General features: G+C 35.4%; 1 long non-coding RNA gene across 1 annotated transcript in view; it reads left to right on the top strand.

Annotated features, from left to right (window-relative positions):
- LOC141559576 (uncharacterized) overlaps positions 1 to 5,781 on the top strand; it is a 62,822-nt gene extending 57,041 nt beyond the window's left edge. The window contains exon 3 of the long non-coding RNA XR_012487497.1: positions 4,587 to 5,781. This is a non-coding gene — a long non-coding RNA (uncharacterized LOC141559576). The remainder of the gene's footprint in view (positions 1 to 4,586) is intronic.
- The last annotated feature ends 9,283 nt before the right edge of the window (positions 5,782 to 15,064 follow it).

Below are 15,064 nucleotides of genomic sequence, written 5' to 3'. Positions count from 1 at the left end.
TCTCTTCCCAACCTCAGATGCCTCTCAGCTGGAAGAATCCACTTTTATCAATGAGTAATCATCTTTTTTTTGTTTGTTTTGTTTTTCCTTCCTGATATCAATACATCAGTGTCCCATTTTCTGTGACAGAAATTATGTTATTATGAACTCAGCTGAAAAATTGTAGTGCAAAGTAACAAAATTCTTCCTCCTGATATCAGAGGAATTAACAGATTTTTGTTGCTCCTTCCTTCCCACCCCATCCCCAATTAATTTGTAAATCAGATGGACTAATCTAACTGGGTCAGTCACAAAGAACGGTGGTTTACCAGATTACTTTGATTGAAGAAGAGAACCCCGTTTCACTATTGCCCCTTCACTTTGAGAGTGGCTTGGGAGGTCAGGTGAGTATAACTCTCAAGCTGTATCTCAAGCTGGAGCGCTGAGAAAGCCACTTCTGCCCTTTGCCTGGAATTACTCCTAACGTACCACAGCTCAGCAGTTGTCAGCCTGTGCTCCACTTCCTCCATGAAGCAGCCAGAAAACAGAGACTAGGTTGCTTTTTTCCCATGTAACTAGAGTCCCCAGCACTCTACTCTGAATAGGATGGGGCACACCTTCACAGTATTTCCTTTTTTCCCCCTGGAACTCTATCAATAATCTAAATATATATTCTTATGAAGCAATCAATGCCTTTGTGAATGTATATTTGTGTCAACTACACACAATAGCTCATCTTTATTGTTTCTACATTAGATTTTATACCTTATTTGGTTTTGTGACAATTAAAGAGGTTGAAGAGACATAGTTTCTGTGTAATTTAATCACTTTATTAATAGGACCAGCAGGTTATTCATAAAATGATGGTCATTTGGTCATCTCTCTTAAAACAAAGACAATAATAGCAGTGAGATCATAGTTATATTCACTACCAGTGAGAGGTTGATATCACCCATCATCATGTCATCCTTAGAGAAAACTTATCACTCTCAGTTATACTAGATCCCTCTCAGCCTAGGATTATCTATCTCCATCTAAGCTTGACTAGAACATAATGGACTTTCTCATCCAATTCCTTATAAAGTTGGGTGGGGTTCCACCAAGATCTGAGAGTTAAAATAATCTCCTTATCAGTGATGTCAAACAAGATACTGAAATTTTTGAAAGGAGGAGTTATTTAGAAGAGAACCTCTGAATTATTCATATTTATTTCTCTCAGTGACCTCCTGCTGCTCTTGCAAAGTGGGGAAATTGGGATAGTGTAAAGGAATTAGGAATGGAGTCAGAAGAGGCCCAAGTTCAAATTCATGTTGGCTTGTTGACCTTGGCAATTCATTGTACCTTTCTAAGTCTGCATCTATTTCCTCATCACTAAAATAGATACAAAATAAACAAAACACTTTCTAAACATTATTTTTTTTAATAGAAATTCGATTTATTTTAAATTCCTCTATACAGATTCAATCCTAAAGAGATCTAAGTGCAAGCTGCTCTTCAAAGCCTTTTCCTGTGATCAGTGGACAAGTTGCATACTTTCTCACTACATGTCCTTTGTCAACTATAATACACATTACCAAGATATCTTGTTGGACTGAAGAGTCAAAGTGAACCTAGAAAATATTTTCCCCCTTTACAAAGTTACCTGGAAGTTGCTTATCTACTTGGCCTTATGCAAATGAGCCAAACAGCAATGTGCAATCCCACATGTCCATCTAGCATGGAACAATAATTTGTTTTTATTTATTGTTGTTGTTATCATTGTCATAGCTGTTTTTGTTTTTGAGATCAGGTCTCACTATTTCCCTTAATCTGGAAGAGTATTCCCATCCCACTACTGGAACTATAGATTTAAAACAATTTAGGAAAAAACTGACTTGGATATTCCCTTATTATAGTTGGAGGTGGTGCTAGTAATGATACTAAGATGGATGCTGACACCAACAACATCAAAAGCCACTTTTTAGAAATTGAATGAGTGGAAAATGAATACTGACTTTAGGGTGTATATGAATTACCAATTTAATCTTTGCTTCCTTGGCTCCAAAGCTGACAATCTCTCCATTTGCCAAGAGCTGAGTTCAGGGCCCTTTGCTTCTTTTCTTTCAATAAATGATGTCACCAACACCTCAGCAGTGAAAGGGACTGTGAGCCTTCATTGCTTCTGATGTTAATGATTTCATCACCTCAGCAAAGGAAAGGAGAATACTGATCTCAGATGCTGGCAAGAGAATCTAGGAGGATTGATAGAGTGATGTTTAAGTCTTATAGTGTATCTGCAAGTCTTGCATTTCACTTTAAGACATGACTATTATTTAAGGAAACCTTTTGGCCAGGTGAACTGTCAATAGGTATTCTCTTATTTTCTGGATATGATGTATTTTAGTTACTGGCTCTATCTGGAATAATTTATATTAGGATAGAAGTATGCAGCTGACTGTGCTATGATTTTAGGAAAACCCTACTAAGCTCCTCCAATTTGCCTACCTGGTAATTGCTTGAGGAACTGGGCATGTAGGGAAGATAGAACAAAAGAAAGGAATAAACTATTAAATAGCATGTTTTACTAATGTTCTCTCTTCCATAGGGTCATTAGAACTGAAGAACATTTTCAGCTATTTTTTCCAAAGTTAAAGACTGTTAAGATAGGTATTCTTATTTATTAATGATTTTCCTTTAAAAGACTTCTGTCTCTGTCTCTCAATCTTTCTTTGTCTCTCCATATGTCTCTTTTGGTCTCTGTTGTTTGTCTTTTTCTGTCTTTTTGACTCTCTCTGTGTTTCTCTGTGTTCTCTGTGTCTCTGTCTCTTTGTATCTCTTACTAACTGTCTATCTGTCTTTCTATATGTTTCTTTCTGTCTCTCAGTATGTTGGTCTGCCTCTGTATTTTTATGTTTCTCTCTGTGTGTCTATATGTCTTTATCTCTATCTCTTTATCTCTGTTTGCCTTTCTCTGTCTCTATCTCTGTTTCTCTCTCTTTTGTCTCTTTGTCACTCTCTCTGTCTCTTTTTCTTTGTGTGTATCTCTGTGTGTCTGTGTCTGTGTGTGTGTGTGTGTGTGTGTGTGTGTGTGTGTGTGTGTGTGCACACGTTTCTTTTTTTGGAGGGATGGGGTAAGGGAGCTGGAGGAAGAGGTAAAAGTAATTTTGTAGAACTTCTTGCCCAAGTTCATCATTTTGCAGACAACCTGAGCCCCAGCCAAGATATTCCATGGAGGAAGACAGTAGCAGAACCCAAGGTTTGAACCCTGTAATCTTTCCACTCCTAGGATTTTCTAACTCCATCTCACTGCTTTTGTTATACAATGTGACCTTCTTTGCCTGCACTGTAGCTTTTTCTAACCACCTCCAACTACTTCATTTTAGTTCTCTTTTCTCTAAATTAAATTGAAGAAAAATATTAGCTCTTCAGTTCTAAGAAGAAGTATTAAGGTTGGAATGAAGGGGTTGAGAGATGCAAGAAGGGGGAAATAATATTTGATTTCTGCTCTTACATATTCTTCCTCCCCTCATCTACTTATTTTGTATTATTATTATTATCATATTATATTATAGAATAATATATTACATATATAATAATATAATATAACATAATATAATATTAGATACTTCCTTACTTTCTAGTCAATTCTCCCATATCCCTCTGCTTGCTGCAAAGTCAATCTACAACGTGTCAAGGACTATTTCCATTACAATTAATATGTTGAAAAATGATACCAAACTTTGGTTTCTCTAAGTGGCATATGAACTCAGCTTCTTTATTTTTAATCAAAAGATTTAGCCATAGTTTTATTAAATGAATAGTTTCTAGGAAAATACTGAATAATGAATTTGGTCATGAACAGTTGATACCCAGTAGCTTTAGTAGCATTTGTATCTAGCATTGAAGATTAATGTCAAACTACAGTTTGAAGACTTACTATGCATGTTTTGTTGCATAGAGAACTTTGTCACACCAAGGAGCTCGCAATTGTAGAAGTGCACCTGAGATAAAGAAATGTAATTAATTTCTTTTCCTTTAAAATCATATCAAATTATATGACTCACAGACTTAAAATTCAAAGTGTGTTAATGACTATTTCACAGTCAAAGAAACTGAGGCACAAAGATTAAGTCAGGATAATATAGTGAAAAATACTTGATAGCTATGAGTAGACTTTTACATTGAAGATATTCTAAGGTTTCAAAAAGGTTTTTCTTTTTCTTGCTTGTTTTTATTTTGTTTTTAGCAACTCTTGAAGACTCTTTTGAAATAAATTGCTAATCACTGGCAATAAATATAGATATGCAATATAACACAATACATTGGAACCAAAAGGAAGCTTAGTTGTATTAGTCTAATTCCTCTTTTTACAGATGAGAATATTGAAGCCCCAGAAGGTGGATGACTTGCTTAAGATCATGAGGAAGCAGAATAGGAAAATAGATTGAGGATAACATGACATTGCCTTCCTATTTTTTTGCATGGTCTTTTTTATATTAGGTGTTTATGATATTGATTAATAATAATTACTTGATAACTTGCTTGTTGCTTTTTTATCTGTATCTGTGCTCAGTTGCTTTTTGATTCTAATTTAAATGCTACAACTAATCTCCCAAAATCTCTTTCAGGATCCCTCAGACCTACTTGGCTCTCGAAGTTTTGCTTGGTGATGCAGACAAGATTTTTCGTTTATCATCCCCCCCCAAAAGAGTGAAATATTACAATGATCTTTACCTTTCATGGCTTAATAAATGAATGACATTAAGAACAGGTCCATTACAACAAGTAAGGGTCAGTACACTTTCAAAAGACTGGACCTGAGCATGACTTCAGTCCCCAGAGGCATACACTCTTGGGTACTTCCCTGCCAAGGAGGGATTCTGCCAAGGAGAATGAAAACTTTGCTCTCACCCCAAAGTGCCAAGAATTTCTCTGTTATGAAAATTTCACAAAATTCCATGCAAAGTCACTCCTGCAAAATGAAACTCTATACTTCTGCACAGCTGCAATACCTGGCAGCCTCATTAGCCTTGGGAAGCTAATAAACCAAACAACAACGATGCTGGCTGTCAAAGCTATGAGCAAGTTCTGGGAATGGCAGCATACTGCTGCTTTCACCACAGAGAACAGAAAACACGCCGGTTTTATTACCTGTGGAGCCTTAACTAGCAGGATGGCGCTAAATGGACAATCACAATGGAGTTTTATTACAGGAACCTAACTTACCTTCATTTGTACCTTTAGGGCTCTCTCCCCCTCCCAGCTCATTTTGATGTACTCATTCCTGAGCCAGTAAGGATTATTACTAATCAAGGCAATCTCTAAATTTGTGCTTTAACATCCAAGTGGTCCAGCCAGCAAAGCTGCCATATGAGTCATATCCAAAAACCATCACTCATTTCACCTTCTTCAAAGAGCAATATGCCATCTTTGAACAAAAATTGCCCTCAACTGAAAGCAAAAATTAAAAATGAATATTCCACCTATCAATTGTCAAACAAATCATTTTGTTATCCTCTTGAGTTTGTATAGAAAATAACTCTTGTTTCACTTGCTACATAGCAATGTATCTTTCTGGCATCTCTCACAGTGCTTTGCTCTTCTGGACCCTGTCCAGTGTAAACAGCTGAGCAGGGCAATGCAGCCTATGATTCAAAGGCACTGGCCAAGAGAGAAATAATTCCCCAATGCCATTTGTTATTATCTTGTTTTTTACATAAATAAATCAACATTGTCTGATGTACTTGAACATGTAGATAGTAAATTACAGGAAAGTTTTCTTCATGTGAACCTGACAAAAGTGAGACTGCATGCCTTAAGAAAAAAAAAAGTGTCATAGCTGAGAAAAAAAATAAAAGCATACATGTAAAAGATGATTTTTTTTCAGGTTAGGAATTTTTTGTCTTTTTTTTTTTTAATTTTACTATTATTAAGATATCAGGTTCTTTCAAGTGGATCTTTTCCCCATAGCATTCAATTATTTAAACTCTTCCTTTAAAAAATCTAATTATTTTGCCTTTCATGAAGATATAGGAGAAATTACATTTTTGCTAAATTTTGTTCATTTCTTTCATAAGATTTGGAAAAGGGAAATTGTAAGTCCTTTTCATTAAAAAATGTGTTAACACTAATCTGTATCATGAAATTTGAATTGGATTTGGCTAACGAAATAGGAAGGGACAGGTACCTCACCTTTCAAGGCAGTGTGATATAGTGGATAGTGAGCTGGGTTTGGGTTTTCCTTTGATACATATAGACTGTGTGACCCTAGGCAGATCACTCAGTCTCTTAGCACTTTCAGCAAGTAAGTTTAAGTCTCAGAGCAATTGCCAAATAGTATCTGTACAGTGATTATTCTCACCAGAGTTTCCTTAGAATTGAAAAAAAAAAAAAAAAAACAGCTCAGTTCAAGTTCCTATTTTAGCCCTTAGAGGCAGCTATGTAATGTACTGGAATGAGCAATGGGCTTGAAGTCAGGAAGATCTGAGTTCAAATGCTATCTCAGACATGTATAAGCTGGGTGATCCTTGTCAAATTTGGATGATAGCAACATCCACTTCTCAGGGTTGTTGTGAACATTAAACCACATGATATTTATGAAGGGCTTAGAATAGCACCTCACACCCAGTAGGCACTCTCCTTGTTTCCTACCTTTTCCTTCTTCTCCCTTTCCTTTATTCCTATATCACAGGGAATGATTACTATAAGAAAATTAGTAGATCATTTAAATGGCTTTCACAAGATTCTTCTATCCTGGTTTTACTACACATTGTTTCTATATTATGTGTCTCATGGGAGGACAAAACACATTCCTTTCTCAGTTTTATTACTTTCTGGGTAGGGATCCTGTTAATTTTTCTCTTGTTAATTACTAATAATCACTAAATTCTCTCTTCCTTCACTGCTGGCATAACAAGTATTTAAGTGATATTTGACAGTATTCGGAAAGTTAGCCTTGGATTAAGGAAGTTTGATTGTATTACAACTGAATTAGTAACTATATGACTTTAGGCAAGTAAATTCATCTCTTTAAACATGGGGATAAAATATTTAAGCTATCTATCTCCCAATTAGCAGGTAGAGAAAGTACCTTTTATAGGTTAGAAAGAGGCAATAGAGTAACTAGTGTTGGATTTTTAGTCAGATCAAGGTTGGAATTAGCCTCAGTTTCCTTACTTGAGCAATGAAGATTATGATCACCTGAGTGTCTGTCTCACAGAGTTTTTGTAATATTCAATGAGGTTTGTTATTATTGCTGTTTTTTGGGTATATCTGTATGTGTGTATAGAAAAAGTATATACTATGTGCATGCATATAAGTTTACATATACACCTAGATACATATAGATATATAATAAATAGAAATGTTTTCTTCAAAGTCATCAATGATGTCTTAGCCAAATCTAGTGTTTTTGTTTTTTTTTTCTCAATCCTCATTCTTCTTAACTTCTCTTCAGGCTATTATAGTTGATCAATCTCTCTTCCTTGATACTCTTCTCTAGGTTTTTGTGACAACAGTGTCTCCTAGTTCTCCTTTTTATCTGACCACTCCTCAGTTTTCTCTGCTGGACTCTCTCTAGGATATATCCTCAAACTGTATTTATTCCTTGAGGTTCTGTCCTGGGGCTTCTTTTCTCCCTATACTCTATTTCACTTGGCAATCTCATCAGCTTCCATCGACTTAATTACCATCTCTATGCTGATGATTCTCAAATATATCTTGTCTGCCTCAGTCTCTGTCCTATTTCCAACCTCACATCTCCAATGAGTTTGTTTCAGAGTCTCAAACTGGATGACTAATAGATATCTTAAATTTGACATTCTAAAACTGAACTTATAATCTTTCTCTTTAAACTAGTGGTCCTCAAACTTTTTAAATAGGGGGCCAGTTCACTGTCTCTCAGTCAGTTGGAGGGCCGGACTATAGTAAAAACAAAAGCTCACACTCTGTCTCCACCCCTCAGCCTATTTGCCATAACTCAATGGGCTGCATCTGGCCTACTGGCCATAGTTTGAGAACCCCTGCCTTAAACCCTCTCTTCCTCCTACCTTCTCAGTTACTTTACAGGGCAACATCATCCCTCCCCCCAGTATTCCAGACCTAAAAGTCATCTTTTGTTCCTTCTTTACTTATCCATTGTCAAAGCTGTCAATTTTACCTTTGTAACATCTCTGAAATACATCCTTTCTTTCCTCTGACTCTGCTCACTCTGGTGCAGGCCCCCATCACTTCATGTTAAGAAATTACAGTAACCTGCTGATAGGTCTTCCTGCTTCAACTCCATTCCAACTCTCTACTTTTTCTCCCCCCTCCAAACCATTGTCTACTGAGCACTAATGGGATTTTCCTAAATTACAGGTCCACTCATGTCACATATACTGCACTCCTTCAATTCCCTACTCAATATACTGAAGTGATTTCCTTTTGTCTCTAAGATCAAATTCAAAGTGATCAATTTGCCATACAAAGCCCTCCCACCTTTCTAATCTTCCTGTACCTTACCCTTCACTATGTACTAGCTTCTTGGTTATTTCATAAACAAGATATTTCTCTCCTCTGGGGATTTCTCTGACTATCCTCCATTCCTGGAATGCTCACCCTTCATGACTGTACCTACTATATACCCTGGCTTTCTTTAAGTTCCAATTAAAATCCCATTCTGTATAGGAAGCCTTTCCTGATCTCTATTGCCTTCCCTCTATTAAATAAAATATTTCCAACTTATCACATCTATAGCTTGTTTTGTAGTTATCTGTTTATATCACTCTGGCTTTCACTGAATGACCAATAATAAATTCCAGCCCAAGTCTGGTTGGCTTGTTTGGATTTTGATGGCTTAGGCAGGGATTCTCAAACTAAGGCCCAAGGACATGCCTCCACTGAGGATGTTTATTCGGCCCACCGGATTATGGCAAATGGGCTGAGGGGCGGAGGCAGAGTGTGAATTTTGTTTTTACTAGAGTCCGGCCCTCCCACAATCTGAGGGACAGTGACCTGGCCCCCTAGTTAAAAAGTTTGAGGACCACTGGTAGACGTAGTGCAAGTAGCAATTATTTTCTGCTCTGGCACAGAACTCAAGGATCTCCCCCTCTCACATTGATAGTAAATTAGGCCTATTTTACCTAACCTTTAGTCATTGAATGGGTTGCCTCAGAACAAGGGAGAATTGAGAAAGAAAGACCTTACTTTAAAAAAGTCAAGGTCATCCAATGCATCCTAGGCTATCACCAGTCACCTCTTATCTTGCTACTGGATTCCAATGAATCTGAAGGAGGAAAATGGAGTTAATGATTTTTCAAAGCCCTGCCTCATTTATCAAGTTCATGGGAAAATTAAGAAATCATCCTCATGATATCATTGGTCCTCCTCAAGAAAGGAAGGATGAACAAGAAGTTCCTTGAGAGCAGACAGTCTTTCAACTCTTTGTGTATTCCTTGAACTAAGCATGGTGCCTGGCATCTAATAGATTCTTAATAAATGTTTATTGTTTAATTCATTGCCAGGTATTAATGTGATATCTAAATCCATATTATTGCCATTATTATTGAAGCAGAGAGGTATTGTGGGTAGAAGAAAGGGAAGCTCTCATTTCAAGCACTCTGATCCATACAAGATATATTAGTACCCCTCTAAGTGCCTGAGATCACTCTCTAAGCCTCTGAGTTACAGAAATGTTGGTCTGTGTTTCCTTGGAGTTCCCTTATTAGGAATTCTCCACTCCAGTGAAATTGTGGTTCTTATTTAAAGCAAACAAACAAACAAACAACAATAACAAAAACAATTTACATTTGTAGTCAAGATCTGAGACCGATGCCATATTGGCTTTGTTGGATCTGGAGAAAGTATGTAGGGTTGGGTGTAAAGGTTGGTTGAAGATGTGTTGTGGGAAAGACTAATTGTGCTTGAGTGTTATTTATTGTTGTTGTTGTTGTTGCTGTTATTTTTAAACTTGGAAATATTTGTGTTTCCCTTTAAAAAGAAAAATTATCCCCTTTCTATCTTCTCCTAAAAGTTAAAGATAAAATGTAATATGAATGCACAAAAAATTACTATATGAAATAAAATCATTATTTATTTTTAGTTCTAAAAAAAACTCAACTAAATCATATATATGTGTATATATATATATACATATATTAAAAATATCATTTCTTATTGTTTTTGCAAACATTTTCTATAATTTTAGAAATGACAAAATAGTCCCCTCTCTCTGGGAGAAAGATATTCAATTCAGTCCATTTGCACAAGTATTATTCAAAGCATCTGCTATTAATTTTTTGAAATCCTGTGCTAGGAACTGGTGAAATAAGGGCAAAAATCAAAATAGTCCCTGTTCATTTAAAGCATTTATATTCTGTCTTGGGGAAGTGGGGGATTGTGTACTCAAATGAACTGATATAAAATAAATATAAAGTAAGAGACGACAAAGTTAAAGTGAGAGTGAGAGTGAGGGAGGAAGGATCAGAAAAAAGTCTAACTTTGGCATATCATACAATTTGAGCCTTGAAGGGAACCAAGAATGCCAAAATGTAAGAGTGAGCTCTGACCTTTGATCTTGCTTAAATTACTTAGCTTTTCTGGGCCACAGTTTCCTCATCTATAAAATGAGATACTAGATGGTCTCTGAGTTCCTTCCAGCTGTAAAACTATCATCATATAGTACCTGAAACAGGATTAATTCTAAACATGTACTGAAATTGTATATGAAAATTCAGAAAGACATGGCAGCAGAACATACCCTTTCACTGAAACAATATAATATTGAATAAATCAAAGAGCTGTATGAGATATAGAATAATCTTTTCCTGCCCTCTTCCCATTATACAGATGAGAAAACTGAGACCCAGAAAGATTAATTGGCTTGCCCATCATCTCACAGAGATTACCAGGTTTTATAACCAAATTCTGTTACTCCAGGACTGAAGCTCATTTTCTGTATCATGCTTGTTCATTCATGATATGAAAAAAAATTCCTTTCAAATTCAAATTCTGAATTAAAGAAAAGTAAGAGCATTCTGGAAATTCAGAACAACAAAGACATCATTTTATTTGATAACCTACACTTCCAATCTTAAGCTTTCTGGGAAATACAGAAATTTAGCATTTGATTTGAAAGCTGATTTTTCTAAAGCATCTCCAACTACTGGTTTCTGGCATCAACATTAGAATCAGGGGGGGAGAGGGGAATTGTTCATTTAAAGGTCCTCCCAGAGATTCTTCTGTCCTAGTTTGCTAGCAACCACCTTTGTATTATGTGTCTTAGGGGAGAGAAAACCACAATCTTTTCCTAGTTTTATTACTTTTGGGGCAGGGGTCCTGTTAATTTTCCTCCTGTTAATTCCTAATAATTACTGAACTCTCTCCTACTTCACTGTTAGAGTTACCAGTATTCAACTGATACTTGGTAAAATCCATAATGTCTTTTATTACATTATTATTGAAAAAATATTTTAAAAGTAGCTATCTGCAAATAAGTATCAATCATGAATTTAATATTTAATTTTATAATTAATTTCTTAATGGACTTGTGGGGACTATGGTACATTTTCAGTAGCCCTTGTGAATAGAAACTTGGAAAGACTCAGAAAGGTCTTTCTTTTTTATTTTGCCTTCTGGCATGAAAATATTTTGTAACTGTAAGAAAAAAATCACAAAACTTTTATTTTCAATAAAGGCAAAGGCAAAAAAGATAGTTTATAGCAATGCTTCATATGCTCCAGGAAAATGAAATTAAACATTGGCATTAAAACTCCCAACTTAGGAAATGGGCAGCCAACTAACCAAGGCATAGGTTACAACATAATGCAACATTTTGCTCATGAAATTTTTCCAAAAGTTGTATGTAAACTGATTTTTTTAAATAAATATGAGATTTTTAAAAATAATTGACATTACTTTCAAGGGATACCGACAGTGCATTCTTTTGCAATAATGGCTATTGCCAGGGTCTAAAAATATTGGACAAAAGGGAAACAAATATTCCTGGCCCTGAGAGCTACCATTCTAATGGGGAAAAACAACATTTACAAATACAGCAAAAACAAGCTGGGTTCAAGATATAGGGGAAAGGAATTGATAATTGGCAGGAAGTGAAAGGACTTCACCTTAAAAATGGTGATTGAACTCAGTGTTGGAGGAAACTAGGGATTATTAAGGGTGAAAATGGGGATTTAGTCTATTCCAGACTTGAGAAAAAGTCAATACAAAGGAAGGTAATATGAAGTGGAGTGATGGAGGTATGTTATAGAAAGAAGGCTAATTTGAACCCATTCAAGTCTCACAACAACTATCTAAAATAATCTGTAGTACTCTACAGATAATATCACCATGCTCATTTTATAGTTGACAAAACAAATCTTTAAAAGAGCTAAAATGATTTGCCCATCTGTAACCATACAGCTAGTATAAATAGTATTTGAAGCTTGGGTCTTCCTCACTGCCCCTCCAATACTTTATCCACTACTTCTTGGTAGTTCTCCCATAAAGTGAAAACCACAGTGAAAAGTTTGTCCTTGATTTTTCTGTTTTGTAATTTTTTTTTTTTTTTTTAATGTCTTCTACCCTACCTGGACAAGTTACTTTATCACTCTTTTTGCCTCAGTTTTCTCTTCTGTAAATGGGGAAAATGATAGCATCAATTCTCAGAGTTACTGTCAGATCAGATGAGATAATAATTGGAAAGGGCTTAGTGCTGTGCCTGGAACATATAAATACTATATATAATAGTTGTTACTACTACTACTACTATTACTACTACTATTACTACTTAATTTTATTTTAAAATATATTCATTCTCAAATCAAATAATCACCAATCAGCTAAGATTTTCAAATGAGATAATATTTGTAAATTTCTTAGTTCAGTGCATAGAATTTAGTAATGGATTAATAGATGCCTAAAAATGTATTAAATTCCTACTCTGAGAAAAGCTTTGTATTGTGGTAAATTAATTTATATTTCACATTCTCTAGGGGAGTTAATTACTTAAGGAATTTTTTTATAAAAGTGGAAACACCCCCAGATTATTCATTTCTAACTCCAAAAGTTCAAATATTGGTTTTGCTTCAAGATATATATATATATATATATATATATATATATATATATATATATATATATATATATATATATATATATATATGTTATATATAAATGTAGTTTTATATATATATAATATATAAAGCATATATATTATATATAAACTTACATTTTTCACAAACAAGGCATACCTATACTCATTTTCTATTATGCCCTTGTTTTTAAGGATTAATATGGGATGGATTAATACTAGGATTATGCCTGAGGGATTCCTTGTTGATGTGGGCTTCCCCTGTCCTACATCTACTGTTATATCCACTAGCACTTGACTCTATTTCCAAAAGAGTAGTAATGAAAAAGGAAACACGGTACAAAACATAAGCCACGTTGTATGATCAATATACCTACTTTTTTGTTTATATGGGGCTCACAGACTCAAAAAGGATGACATTTTTCTTTTGTTAGTGCAAGTGCTACATTATAAGCTATCATGTAACTTAAATAAAGTGTTAGAAATTTGACAATCTCACATGGACAGAAGAGGTTTGAGTTGATTCTGAAATTCCAAAGCTAGATCCTTTACTTGCCTACATTTCCTTACATTAGAAATTAGTCTGGGGAGGAAATCAGATCATAGATTTTCACTGAATCTTATTCTCTGAATTGCCTGTCCTTCTCACTAGGTAGGAAATACTGTAAATAGAGTTGCCTTTAGGGTATTCTTGTATTTCTATGCTATAAATAATGAATAACATCTCCTGTGCTTTGTCACAAGTAGCAAAAGTAGAAGGGGTCAAAAATAGAAGCATTTAGTAAGAAAGGTAGTAAAAATGCTTAAAATTTCAAACAGGGTTTCAGGTCCAACTTCAGATGAAGCCTTCAATAATCCCTGCTTTCATTTTAACCTGAGTAACTATCCCTTAAAGCAATATTTACATTACAAAGGATAAGATGCTCTTCCCTGACTAGCTGTTACGGAATAAAAGAAGATTTTCATATATATGTATAAAACTAGTTTTATAAATTCATTATACATGTATATGCTATATAGGTATGTGTTGCATCTGTACACATGTATCACCTTGTCGATTTGCTCAAAACATTTCCTTTTTAAACACTGCAGATTTGCTGAAGGCACACATTCAAAGTTGTACGTGAGGTTTCATGCAAATCCTTAGAAAAGAAGCCTGGGAGTTGTGCGAGTTGCTTTGAAAATTAAACCCTTTATCTTCAGAATGTGGTATTATTGCTTCTGAATGGGAGAATTAAAGGCTGAGACCTGCTGCTAAACTGCGGTGCTCAATATGTTTGTAGGTGTAACTCAAAGGGTATCCAAAGCAATTGCTACCTGTTTCAGTGCAAGGAGGTGATGCCTCACAGTTAATATGGTAGAGTGTGACAGATTCAAAGGGAGAGGGCAAAGTAGAGCATTAGCTAGAGTACAATTGGAGAGGGGAAAGTGTAATTAGAGAGGGAAGTTCAGAGAACTGAAGAACTGGGGAATTAAGAAAAGGAAGAAGGCTAGATGCCAGTGACAGACAACAGACTTTTAGGTAAGTTGGAGATGAAAGACAAATCCAAGTCATATGTACGTTATGTTTTATAGTCTCAGAGGGTTATATCTGGGATAATATGCCCCATTTTACAGCTGAGTAAACTCAATTACAAAGTCCTTAAATAACCTGCCCAGGTTCCTATACAATCCATTTATCCATTCCATAAGTCAGAATTAGAAGCAAGGGCCATCAGGGATGTTAAAGCCCAGTAATCAACATCTAAAGTCAAGAGGCCATATGTGGTATTACTAAAATGAAGCTTGGGAGTGATTTCTTGAGAGAGACAAAACAGATAGCCAGTCTGGTTAGGGACAGCTAAACAGTGTGGAGAATAGTGTAGCAAATCTGCAATCAGTATACCTCCATCCTCCTGAGTTCAAATCAGTATATCACTTAATTGCTTGCCTCAGTTTCCCCATCTGTAGAATGAGTTAGAGGAGGAAATGCCATGCCATTACAGTATTTTTGCCATTAAACCCCAAACGGAGTCACAGAGAATCACACATGACTGA

This window comes from Sminthopsis crassicaudata, chromosome 3 (genome assembly GCF_048593235.1).
Source record: "Sminthopsis crassicaudata isolate SCR6 chromosome 3, ASM4859323v1, whole genome shotgun sequence".
Taxonomy (NCBI): Eukaryota; Metazoa; Chordata; class Mammalia; order Dasyuromorphia; family Dasyuridae; genus Sminthopsis; species Sminthopsis crassicaudata.
Note: the sequence above shows the minus strand (reverse complement) of the source record. Positions and strands in the feature narration are given on the sequence as shown.